The sequence below is a fragment of the Passer domesticus genome, chromosome 21, assembly GCF_036417665.1.
Source record: "Passer domesticus isolate bPasDom1 chromosome 21, bPasDom1.hap1, whole genome shotgun sequence".
Lineage (NCBI taxonomy): Eukaryota > Metazoa > Chordata > Aves > Passeriformes > Passeridae > Passer > Passer domesticus.
This window is the reverse complement of record NC_087494.1, coordinates 7,017,821-7,030,257: the sequence shown is the minus strand read 5'-3', so window position 1 is coordinate 7,030,257 and position 12,437 is coordinate 7,017,821. Positions and strand designations below refer to the sequence as shown.

General features: G+C 45.8%; 1 protein-coding gene and 1 long non-coding RNA gene across 2 annotated transcripts in view; one reads left to right on the top strand and one right to left on the bottom strand.

Moving 5' to 3' along the window:
* Window positions 1-12,437, bottom strand: part of LOC135284517 (zinc finger protein 271-like) — a 523,404-nt gene that overhangs the window by 125,724 nt on the left and 385,243 nt on the right. The gene's annotated exons all lie outside the window — the stretch shown is intronic.
* LOC135284612 (uncharacterized) lies at window positions 3,771-7,543 on the top strand. Its single transcript, XR_010349875.1, has 4 exons — window positions 3,771-3,791; window positions 5,384-6,126; window positions 6,303-6,397; window positions 7,045-7,543. It is a non-coding gene; the product is annotated as an uncharacterized LOC135284612 (long non-coding RNA).

Genomic DNA, 12,437 nt, shown 5'->3' with positions numbered 1-12,437 from the left:
CATCTCAGAGCAGGAAGAGTAAGAGGAGTTGACATTGCTGGGTTCAGCTCTGTCCATGCCTGGTCTCTGTTGTTAACTCTCCTTTAGATCAGCCTTTTTCATTCTTACTCTTGCACATCTGCAACACATTTATGGAGCTGTTGGTAAGCAAAGGTTTGCTAAGTTCCTGCCAATTAATAACAAACCCAAACAAACTCCTGCTGTTTCCCTCGTTCTTGTTTCAGGCCAAGAAGCCCTCTGATGTGCCATCAATTGAAGAAATTTTCAGGGTAAGTGCTCTTAAATAGAAGATCTCTGTGCTTGCTAATGTTTCACATACATTAACAAACTGGGTGGGGGCAAAATCCATTTTGAGAGCTGCTTCTCTCCCTCTCTTGCCAGGAAATGAGCAGCTCACTGCCAGCTCTCCTGTCCCATCTCCAGACGCCTCCAAGAGCAGAGACTTCCAAACTTCCATTGGCAACAAAGGTGACCCAGCCCATTTATGCCAGGCCTTCTGAGAAATGACAAGAGACCTTTCTGCTGAGCAGAAATTCAGCTCAGTTCTTTGGCAGCTCTTAGAGTGTTTTCAGAGGATTTATTCAAAAATGCACATGCCCATAAGGTGCCATTAACACAGTTTTGATGTCAGTAGATGTGCTGTTTAACTCCATGCTAAGCTCCTTTGTCCTTTTATTCTAGGAATCCCAACCTGATGGATCTGCAGCACAGAAGCAGAGTAAGTAGACGTGCAAAGTAAACACAGTTGTTTGTGTGCTGTCAGGTAATTTTGTGTGTTCTCTGTAGCAGAGACCATCAAGTATTCCTACTGATGAAGCAGGGTGATTTCCTCTGCTTTGCTGAACAGGGATGGATTTAGGAATGGCTTAGGAAACTCTGACCATTCATTACCTTGAGCTCAAGGCAGCAGTTCAGCAGAGGACAAGCAATATTGAGTTAGGAAACTCCCGTCTGGAGTGATGAACAATCTTGGTGGCAAAGCCCTCCCTAGAAGAAAGTGACTCTCTAATCTGGTGCTGAGAGACCACAGGGTAATATACGCTCTGAGGGAGGCATAAAATGCAACGTTTTCATTTCTGCTTTCCAGAGCAGGCTGGCACAGCTTCAGAAACATTGCTGAGTTCTCAGCCACGAGCATTGTAAGTAACTAGGCCCTGTTCTCATCTCTGCTGGGCAGTTACTTTGAAGAACTTGGAATGCACAACAATTTGGGTTATTAGTAAATTTTTCTCAGCAAACTTGATTGCAGGGAATTTTCACCAACAAAAAAAGTGTTGTTTTATGATGGACTCACTGAAATTGTTAAGGTGTGAAAAGGACTTGAAGGTCATCAAGTCCTATTGTTAATCCAGCAATGCCAAGTGCTCTAAACCATGTCATGACTACACTGGCTGTGATAAAAAGCAAAACATAACAAAAGAGAAGAAAAAAACCTCTTAAGTCTTTGTGTACCAGACTGAAGTTTTTGTCTTCCTTTAAGCTCTGTGGTGCTTAACATCTTGTCCCACTTGGTATTCATCAGCCGAGTGATAATGCTGAGGCTGACATAAATGCCAAGGGATACCAGCTGAATCGGATCATTCCTAGCTATGGTTTTGGTGCCTGGCAGGACAAGTAATGCTACAGCTACCTAAACTGTGTAGATCTACTGATGACATTTTCAAGTTCCTTTGTTGTAAAACTTTCTTCAATTGCCCAAGTAGAGGTTTTCAAAAATGTGTTGTAGTTCTTTTATTTCAAAAGAAACACAAAGAAATATAGTATTTCACATGAACATTCTAGGAATCTCACTTTATATGCTTATAATACAGCTACATGCAGAGTGGGATGGAGATAAAATTTCTATAAGCTATGGGAATTGTGTGTTTGTCTGAATGGGTGTGAGTTTGAGATTTGATAATTTGCAAGCATTTTTTCATTCTGGTACTTTGTATTTTGAGCAAGGCAATGTATTCCTCTGGCCTTCTCCCCTCTGCTCTCAGTGCCCAAACACAGGGTTCAGTTTTAGGATTGAATGCTTCTATGTCAGTGGAATATGTAAGTAACCTTTCCCCCTGCTGCTTCCTAATTTTGTCTCCTGGTGGCCTTGCAGAGCTCTCCAGTCCCAGCACAGGAGGGTGGCAGCAGCACAGCCCAGCAGCTCGGAGTCAGGGAGCACCAGGGAGTGCCACAGCTCCTCAGTGTGTGACAGAGAGATCAGCTGCAGTGACAGTGAGGAGGACAACCTTCCAAGGGTGCTGGACCTGCCAGTGTGTGAGGTGAATTCAGGGACCATGGAGAGGCTGCTTCCACAGCCCCTTGCCCACTGCAGTGTCATGTCTTAGGAAGGAAGCACATGTTGTACTCTGTTACCAAATTCTGCCAGATTTGCCCTGGAAATACTGATTTGTAAGACCCCTCTCACTGCAATGAAGGCTTAGGTATTTGCCACTGACTGGTTTATGGTTTTGTATTCCTCAGATATCCATGCATGGTGCTCAAGGAGCAAGTTTGTTGCTGGTTAGTTTAGAGTCATTTCTTCACAGGCCAAAGGCCAGACTTGATGCCCAGACCTCTGGGCAAGAGTCCCTGGGCCCTGGTGAGCTGTGCTAGGACAGAAAGAGTCAAAAAAGGCACCAGTCTTGAATCCTTCTTTTCTCTTTTGTTGGCAGCCTGAGCCACCAACTGCTAAAAAGTGGCGCCTTGACAACCTGGTGACCCAGAGAAAGCAAGGATTGATGCCAAGAGAGGGTCCCAGGGAAATTGCCCGTGGGAATGGACGTGAGGAGGGTGTGAGGCAGGAGCAGGGCATCAGCAGCACTTCCTGCCAGCACCACTCCAAGGCAAGGGAGCCTCCTCCCAAGAGCTGTGGCCAAGTGGCCGAGGACACTCACAAGACCTCTGGCCAAACCACCAAGCATTTTCACAAGACCTCTGGCCAAGTGACTCAGGCTCCTCTGGAATCTCACGTTATGAGCACACTCAGCTCTCTGAAGCCTCTTGTGCACACCAAGGAGGCCTTGGCCAGGAAGACTGTGGGTATCAAAAGGCCCAGCAAGCCCCTGGTGCATGACAAATGGAAAAAAGTCCTGAAACTGGAGAGTGAGCCTGGTCCTTTGGAGGTCAGAGACCAGTCTTGCAAGCACAAGCCCCGAGACAAGAAAACAGAGGAGCTAAACTCCACCACCAAAAAAGCCCTGCAGCCGGCACTTCACAAGCCCTCTGAGGAGAGAAAGGACAAGGGCTCCCAGCAGGCCAAGGCCAAAGGCTTTTTGGATGCCAGGCTCCTGAGACATGCTCAGGAATGTGATGCCCTCATCCCCAGTAGCCACAGGCCTGGGGAATGGCACAGGGAGAAAGTGCCCTTGCCTCCTGGGGAGAAGAAGTTGTTCTTGCCTTTGAGGAAGGCAGACTTGAAGAGGAAAGCCATGCGGAGTCCTGAGGAGTCCCCTGGAAAGAAGAAGGTGAGAGGGGCCAAGGCAAGTGGGTTTGGACAATGAGCAAGATGGTTCTTGAAAAACCCATGTGGAGTTTCCCCTTCATAGGTTGGCAGTGGAGCCATGATGCTTCTCCTCTCAAGGGAGTTCCAGTGTGCTATTTTTAATGTTTTCAGCCAGAATCTATCAAAGTGAGCTGTATTGGTCTGTACTTTAGGTAAACTTTTATGACCTGAGTCAATTTTTTCCCTTTCTTTATTCTTCCTACTAGAAGGAAGACAAAGGGGACACTCCCAGGAAGAAAAAGGAATGAGACAAAACATTCCCAACCAAATAATTTTGGCTTTCAGCCAACAAAGGCTCCAATCAACTGAAGTGAGTATGCAGTGATGGGATGTAAGAAAGATGTGCAAATCTAAGTCTCTCTTCAGAAGGGTAGCATGAAGAACTGGATCTCCTGTCCAGACACTCCAGAGTTTGCTTCTAACATGTTGTGCCTTCTGCAACTTCAGCTGCTGCAGATTGGCCTTTGCATGCTGGAAGCTGCTGTTGGTTGGGGCTTTATGTAGTAATGATGAATGGGATGGGATTGTTGTTCTCATGTTGGAGCATGTCTTAAGTTGTTTATTTTTTAGCATCAGTCTTATTCCATGGTTATGACAATGAGAAGAAGTTTACATTTTTGGTAGCAGAAAAAGAACTTAATGTTACAACTTAGTTTAAAAGTTTTTTTGACTAATCACACAAAGCAAAAGCATCTTGACAGTAGTTCTATCTGACTACTATATGTACATGTATTTTTTGTTAAAACAATGTTTGCTTCTTTTGAGTATAATATTGTTTGTAAGCTTTAAAGGACAATACACAGAGCTCTATAATTAAGCTTAGCATTTCTTAATATCTTGCTAGATATACTTTTCTGTAGCTTAGGGACAAGTGTTGATATACAGAGCATTGTTTGATTTGTCTTAGTTTTCTACTTCTTCTGTAATTTTTCTGTTGATAAATCTTAGGGCCATTGCTTAGCTCTCATTGTGGTTTTTTTGTCTCTGAGGTTTGATTTTTGTAGCTTTCCTAAAACTCTGTGCTTTTAAGAATTCCCACCGCAGCACCCAGTGCAGAAAGCAGCTCTGAAGGTGTAGGTGGGTCAGGGTAGGGAGCCTTTCCCTTCTGACATTCTCTGAAAGCACAGAGGTGTCGGGGCTGATGATTGGCTGTGAGAAGGGCTGTTCCAGTGGCATTAGGAATGGAAGAGCTTTGATTCTGGAATTCCTTCCTCCCTTTCCCTCAGGGAAAATGAGCAGCTGTCTTAGTCATGTGCTGGCTTTTGGAGTGGCAAGGGTGGGAGGTGGTTTTGGGCAGAGAGGGCTCTGGAGCAGGTCGGGGATGGTGCTGTGCTCTGTGTCAAATGGTCCTTGGTGCAGCATCAGCTGAGCCAAGGCAGAGCAGCTGGAGAGCACGTCTGCAGTGAGTAGGGACAAAAGCACGGGAAAAGTGGCTGCTGAAAGAGGTGAGAGGACTGTGCCATGCACAGCAGAGTCAGGCAAGAAGTGCAGCCTTACACCTGAGCCTTCTCACTGCGTTTAACTTCATTTCCTGCTCTTCTGATGCTGCACTCCATGAGCTGGGAATTTCTGCTTAGTTTTTTTTTTGGAAACTTTGCAAAGCTGACTACAAATGGTGAAAATGAGCAGTGGTGAAACAAAGTTGAGAGCTACTTGGTGCTGCTTCTTGTTGCCAGAATTCCATGGATCTCCTGATTTCAGATGATCAGAGATGTGCTAGGCCACTCTGTTATTGAATGTGAAAGTCTCTGCCAATTCAGACTGCCTTTTACTTGAAGCTTCTCGTCTTTGAAATTGTTGCCTTGTTGACACAGCACCATGAATGGCAGGATGTAGCCAAGCTTTTAAGAAATGCCTACATTCTATGTACATCAGAGTCATGAATTTGCTTCTCTTGTCCAGAGCCTCAGAAGACTCATTCCAAACTGAGAGGGCAAATGTGTTGCTGCCACCACTGCCAGCCATGACTGCTGCACAACGTGCACCAAATTTGACCATGATGACCCAAAAGAGACCCAGAGCTGTGACTGACAACCTGGAGCTGCCTGCCGTGGATAACCCTGCCAGGAAGCAGGATGGATTCTTAGCCAAGCACAGGAAAGTGGAGGAAGACCCCGAGGAGAAATCCCAGGCCATCACCATTGGTATCCAGGAGAGCTGGTGGGAGTATTCCTGCAACCCAGGTGTGCTGTGTGATGCACTGCAGAAACATCCTCTCAGATAAGTGACCATTTCTGACTGTAGGCGACTGCAACTAAAAGGAGTGTGTGTATAAAAAGGAGTGTGTTTATAAAAAGAAAAGGACTGCAGCCTGGGCCTTCGATTTTATATCATGTAGAGAAAATTATTGCATTTATAGGTTAAAAATTAGATTTTCCTGGCTGTTTATAAAAAATTTGGCAGTTTAATGATGGCTCGGGGTGTGGGGTCTATGATATTTGGGGGTGAGGGAGTATGTGTCAGTGTTCTATCTTAGGCCAGACTGTGCACAGTGCATTAGCTGCCTTCTAACTGCTTGCTTTTTCCTGATCATTTTCCTGCTTCCAGCCCTCACTGCACTCCCAGCTATTGAGCAAGAAAATCTGCTGCTGAATTTCTCTGTGCTTGGGAAAAGTTGAATGGTGCAAAGCATTGTGAGCTGCCAGGTGAGAAGCCAAGGTGGCATTTCAGTTACTGGAGGGATTGCTGGGAAAGAAGGCAAGAGGGGGAGAGCCTGGTGCATAGACTATGCCTGGGAGAAATGGACATTTTCTCTGGAAATTTAGGAAAGCCTGGCTTTGCAATTGCTTTAGGCATCTCTCTCTGAGCAGCTTTCTCTCAGTGGTTTTTCAGGGATCTGCAGGGCATGAGAAGAATCCTTTTCCAGTGACTTCTGTGCCACATGAAGCCAAGACAAGAACACCTGAAGTTAGGACAGTAAGTGTTTGTTTTGCAGCCCTGCCTGTAGTTTCTGAGGACAGCAGCCAGGGCTGGCCCTGCAGCCACCCTGGCCTCTGCTTCCTCGTGAGCACTTCTTTTGGGAGCAAAGAGAGAGGGAGGGATGGGGCAGAGCTGCCCTCTCAGGGAAGCACTTGCTGAGTAGCTTGGCTACAGCTGAACAGCACTTGAATTTCGACTCCTTGCTGGGCCTTTGATCAGTATTGGCCAGAAGGAATTCCTAGAGCTGCTGATCCGTTTTTGATTGTACACTTTAATCATTACAAATGTTGCATTGTCCTGTGGTACAAGCAGTGGGGAATACTGAAAAGCTGTAACCTGCCATCCCGTGGGGCCTTTGCAGTGCCATTTTCCATAAAACACCAGGGTTTGTGGGCCCCTCTGGGCAAAGGGATGCATTGCCATGATCTGCTGGCAAACTTGCAAAAGAAAATAAACACGATGTGACTAGCTGAGTGGCTGGCAGGCTGTAAAAATCCTCTGCAGAAAGAGGCAGCTGCTGAAAGTCAAAAAGTCTTGCAGTTCCTCTTGTAGTAAAGTCACTCCAGTCATTGATTGTGTTCTGCCAGGTGTGCCTGTTGGATGAATGCAACCAAATATTTTCTCTCTTGCTCCTTTTGTTCCAGAGTTTGCTGCTGAACAAAGCCCAGTGAGGGGACCAAGAACGAGCCTGACCTCATCCATGGAATGAGTCAGAATTTACAGTGACCCAGACTGGAACCAAGTGCCTTAACTGGGTCTCCAGGATGTAAATAGTTCCAAGTTCTCTAATCTATCGAAACCTTACAAACACTTTTGTTTTATTTATTGTTCAATGCAAAACACCTGCTTTTTTGTTTGTTTGTTTGTTTTGTTTTGTTTTGTTTTAAATACAGTTGTATGTTCTTTTGGTTACTTTTGGAAATCCTTGTGGTTTTTGAGGGTAATGCTTTTCTATCTTGCAAAAGAAGGGATGGGCTGTGGTATCAGCCATTAAGATAAAACTGTGGAGAGAAGGATGGTGTAATATTCACTATAAAATAACTGGTGGTTAATGAAATAAAATAAAAAACCCCACAGCGTTATGTGTACTAAAACCAGTGGCCAAAAAGGCAGTGAACAGACTAAATGATAGAGATTCAAACAGGAAGGCAGCTGTCCCCAGAAATGTACATTCCAGGGGATTTCTCTCCTCTGACAGGAGGCATTTTGGTAAGCATCACCAGCAACCACAAATAAAGTGATAGAAATTCAAACATCAGGGAGACACTGTCTACAGAGACATATACTCCAGTGTATATTCCAAGGGATTTTTCCTTTGACCAGATTCCAGCAGGAGGCATATTGATAAGCATCATCAGAAGTTTTCCCCAGAAAGTTTTTTACCTGACAGGATTCCAGGAATTATCCACCAGTTCCAGAAACCGTGATAATATGCTAAAGAAGAAACCCTTCCAGGGCACAAAGAACTGTATAAAAGGAACCCTCTGAGAAATGCTCTTTGGAAACCCATGGGGACTTTGGTGCAAAAGAGCCAAATCTTAAATCTCCCCAACTCTGATCATCCGGCTTAGAGTCAATTTTAGCTTCTGGTTTATTCCAAATTTATACTTTGATAACTTAATAAATTTAATTAATAATTGAATTTGAGTAGTAATTTATAATAGTAGTATCCCAAAACAATTGTGATGACAGGAAAGAACATCTCCCTTTTCTACATCATTTCATGATGTAGGAACAGCTTAGCGCCGTACTGAAATAAAGTTCCTCTTGGTTTTGTGGTTGCTCCAGCTGCCTGCCTGTGGTGACTCACACAGCCACATTTCCCAACAATCTTTTGGATACTGCCGTGAACAAAGACAAGACTCCCAGGGAAGTTCCTCCTGTAGTGGAAGAAAAGCAATCCTTATCTCTGAGGTCTAAGCATGTGGGGCGTCTGCCTGCATCTGTCAGCCCCAGGCTTTGCAGAGCCCGGGCTGCAGAAACCCTCGGGGTTCACAAGCACTGACAGTGATTCTGGCAGCCAGCGCCGCCCTCCAGTGGGGGCTGTTTGAACTCCATTCTACAATGGCTTTCTTTTTAGGGCTTGAAAAATGCATTTAGAGTGCATGGATGGGCATCTCACCCCATGACTCCATCTAAATTCCAGAAAATCATTCTAAAATCTTCACAAACCATGACTTACCATTTTTTAGGAATTACTTGGAAAACATAAGGGCCTCTGTCAATACAGAAATATTGCTTCTTAATTTATAGACAGTTTTATGTCCCATGCAGTCATTTTGAAATGCTCTACAGAACTTGTGGATCAGCTATAACAGGAATCTCTTTAGTGAACCATGTGAGAGAAAAAGAAGTTAATTCTTTCACATACTGCACATTCAAACTATGATCTACCACAATTCACTCCAAATAGAAAAACTAGAAGGTAAGGTTAGAAATAGAAGCATTTTGCCATAATCTTTGCAGATCTTTAAAACACCATTAAGAGAAATCAGAATGTTGTCAGACTATAATCCCAGCAGATTTCTGCAAGTCCTTAGAGTATAAAAAAGAATAAAGTTCTTACAAATCTAAACATCCTCCAGCACCCTCAAAACATGAGGAGCTGTTCATCTCTAACCATGGAATTCATGCCGCAGTCTTCACATCATGGGGGTATACACAATTATGTCAATCTCCCTCAGAAAGAACTGGAGTCCTTTCAGGCATAGTTGATTTTAATAGATTATGTCATCATCGTACTTCTATCATTCATCTAGAAATCCCTGTGAAGTTTCAATCCAGGATTGCAAAGACAGCATTAATACAACATTGAGTTAGTGTGCTGAAGAAGTTCCAAACAACAAGTTACAGAAAGATTAACTTAGCTCCATTTTCTCTGTCTTTACTAGCAAGGGAAAGGCTTGGAGAAGAGGAAATAGCCTCCAGTGGTGCTGGAAAGACCAGGACATTTCTCCAGGAAAGCCTTTCAGGTTTCTTCTCTGCCCATAGCCCTGTAACCTCACTGTGCCACAGGGAACATCCCAAGGAGACAGGGAAATGCACGGGATTTACGGAAAATGCAGACAGTGGGCATGCTCTGTGTCCCATACACTTCCCAAGGGCTGCCAAGGCACACAGGGCTGCAGTGACACGCTGTCACCATCCGCTCATACAAGCGGGGCTCGTGATGGTTCATTAACTGATCTCAGAGTGCACAAACAACACCGAGGGGATTTCAGCATTCATCAACACAAATGCACCTTTTATTGAGTGCCCGCAGCAAATGCAATAGAAGGATTAGAAAGGAGATAAAGGATAGAGAGAGAGATAAAGAGAGAGAGAGAGAGGAGGCAGAATATTGCTAGCAACAGAGAGACAAAATCCTCATGGTCCGGCTAATACATCCCTTTTGTCATGTGAGGAAGAATCTCAGAACACCTGGTTAACTCAAGGTTCTAGTATAGTCCATTCCTAAGGAGGGAACAGCTCCTGAAATCACTGAGGGGGAACAGATCCAATAAAGAAGAAGTCCATTGATCACTGAGGGGAAAAGAAGGTACAGCCAGTCTGTGTCCTCAGCAGTAGGCAACAACCATTGTCTTCTTGGTCCAATGGCCACACCTGCAGGCAAACATCTCACTTTTGGTCAGGTTGGCTCCCCCACACACCTCCCCCGTGTTAGAGGTTTCAGTCTCCCTCTTTGGCAGAGGGGAGCTTCTCCATAGAGAGATTTCATGTCTCAGTCCTTGAGAGGGAGGCTTCACCCATCTCAATCCGTTCATCACGGTGGCTGGAAAGCAGAGGATGGCTCTTGTGTGAGGGGAGGGACCACCAAAGGTTACCCTAGCAAAGTCCAACCAGGCCAAGAGGTGGGGAAATGGTCAAGCTATTGTCACCAAACAGGTGCCAGCGTACAGGGTGAGTCGCCTCCTTGGCAGGCCCTGCCAGAAGCAGGCATTGTAGACAGAGCTGTGAACAATCACTTGGCAGGGCAGAACTCTGCTCAGGGGCCTCAGGATTATTTGGCCTTCATCCACCACTGGCAGCCCACAATTCCCATCAGGGTCCTCAGGCTTCCCATGTCTGTCCTTGAGACGGTCGTGAGGCAAAGGGAGGGAACTCCAGACTGTCTCTCTCACACATGCTGTTGTAAGTTTGGTCCTATTGGTTTTGGGGAAAGAATGGGGAGTTGTTTTTTGTGAGGAGAAAAGGTGTCCAGGACTTGGTGGAGACGGGAGGTGGACGAGGCGAGGAGTGATTGGGCCAGGGCACCAAGCAATCATTCGACGCCCTGAAGAAATGATTGGCCCAGAATGAACCTTGCTAAAGACCTATCAGAGTGCCTAAATTCCCCCAATCAGTGCATGGATCCAAACCCCACCAATCCTGGACCAAAGGGAGTTATAAATGGGGTGGTTTTCGTTTGGGCACGGTTCTTGCGGGTTCGGGGGCAGTGGGATTAGTTCACTTGGAAAAGAACCCAACGTGTTCGCAGCACGTTGTTATTTTTTTTGAGCTGTTGTGAGGGGGTCCAAGCTTATCTTGGACCGTCCGTTCCTTCCAGCTTGTTTTTCAATAAACGAGAGCCTTTTTCATCTTTTTTTTTGAAATCTGGCCTCGTACATTCATTACACTGTGCTGGAAATGGAGTATTGAGACACGTCTAAAAAGACACAGAGTCTCAAGAAAAAAGGGACATTTGATAAAATAACAGAGAATAATAACTATTTAGGGCTGTTCTAAAAAGAATGTGAATTCTAGCTGAGTAATGAACTTGAACAGCACTTAATTGAAGAACAAGACACAATGCCTTTCTGCCTAATGCCTAAATCTAAACTGTGTTATTGAAAGCATTATTATGAATTGTAGTTCCTCTACAGGTTAAAGGACCAATTGAAGTCCTGAGGCCTCAGCACCAGGCCCTGTCTGAGGCCTGAACAACAGGCCCTGAGCCAAAGCTGACCTCTAAATAAATTTTCCCACCAAATGTTATATTTGTATCTACTCATTAACGAATCACTATGAGCAGTATGATTTCTGTATGTGTTCATTGGTAAAACATGGCTATACCTTTCTGTATTTAAAAATCAGACAAGGCCCCATATGGCCTTGTTTGGGGCTGAATGGTCAAAGTCACCTCCCTTGGTTCCTCCTGGGGCCCTGGCCAGGCTTTGGGAGGAACCCAAGAGGAGGATGAAACCAGCTGTTCCTGCACTAGAAGTGCTGTCAGTTTGTTCATTCAGCACTGTCAGAGCTGGGCCCTCTCACAGCGAGGTTGGAGCCTCACCTGTGGCTGGAGGCACCTGCAGGAATTCCCAGTGTCCAGGAGTGGCTCTGCAGCCCTTGGCTGGGACAGCTTCCCCCAGCTGCTGTGTGGATCTGGGGGATGGTAAAGGCTGAGCGTAAGTGGTGCTGGATCTTTCTTAATCACTGCAGGCAATCTTTGATCTTTGGTGGTGATGATTGAGTGCATTACTGAGCTGCTCCTATTGTAATTATTTTCAAATAATTATGTGCTTTACATTTGTAATTTTTGCAGATTTACCTTATATAAATGACACAATTCCTTCAGTTGGTGTCTGTGTCTTTGGTGCTGACCCTACCCACTGGCAAAACTGACCCTGTGGGCTCCACAGAACCAAGGGGCCCTTGTGACACTGCAGGGCCTCGTGTGACCTGGGGACCATGGTGACCCTGTGGGGCTTTATGGAACCAAGGGGCCATTGTGACACTGGGGTCTCATGGAACCACGGAGTGTATTCTGACACTGCGGGGGGACTCATGGCGACAAGGGTCCATTGTTTTCCTCTTCCTGGCACTGCCCAGTTCAGCCTTTCCCTGCCCCTGCCCCAGCCCAGCAGAGCAGCAGAGTCAGGTCTGGCCCTGCAGCAGGAACTGGAGGCACTGGAGGTCAGGGACAGCCACTCTGGGTCTGGAATGCTCAGCAGATGCTCAGCTCGGGCAGCTCCTGCAGCCCCAGGGCCAGCCCCGCTGCCCAGCCCAGCAGCAGAGTTGGCCCCGGGGCTCCTCAGGCAGCTGCTGCTGGCCCAGGGAC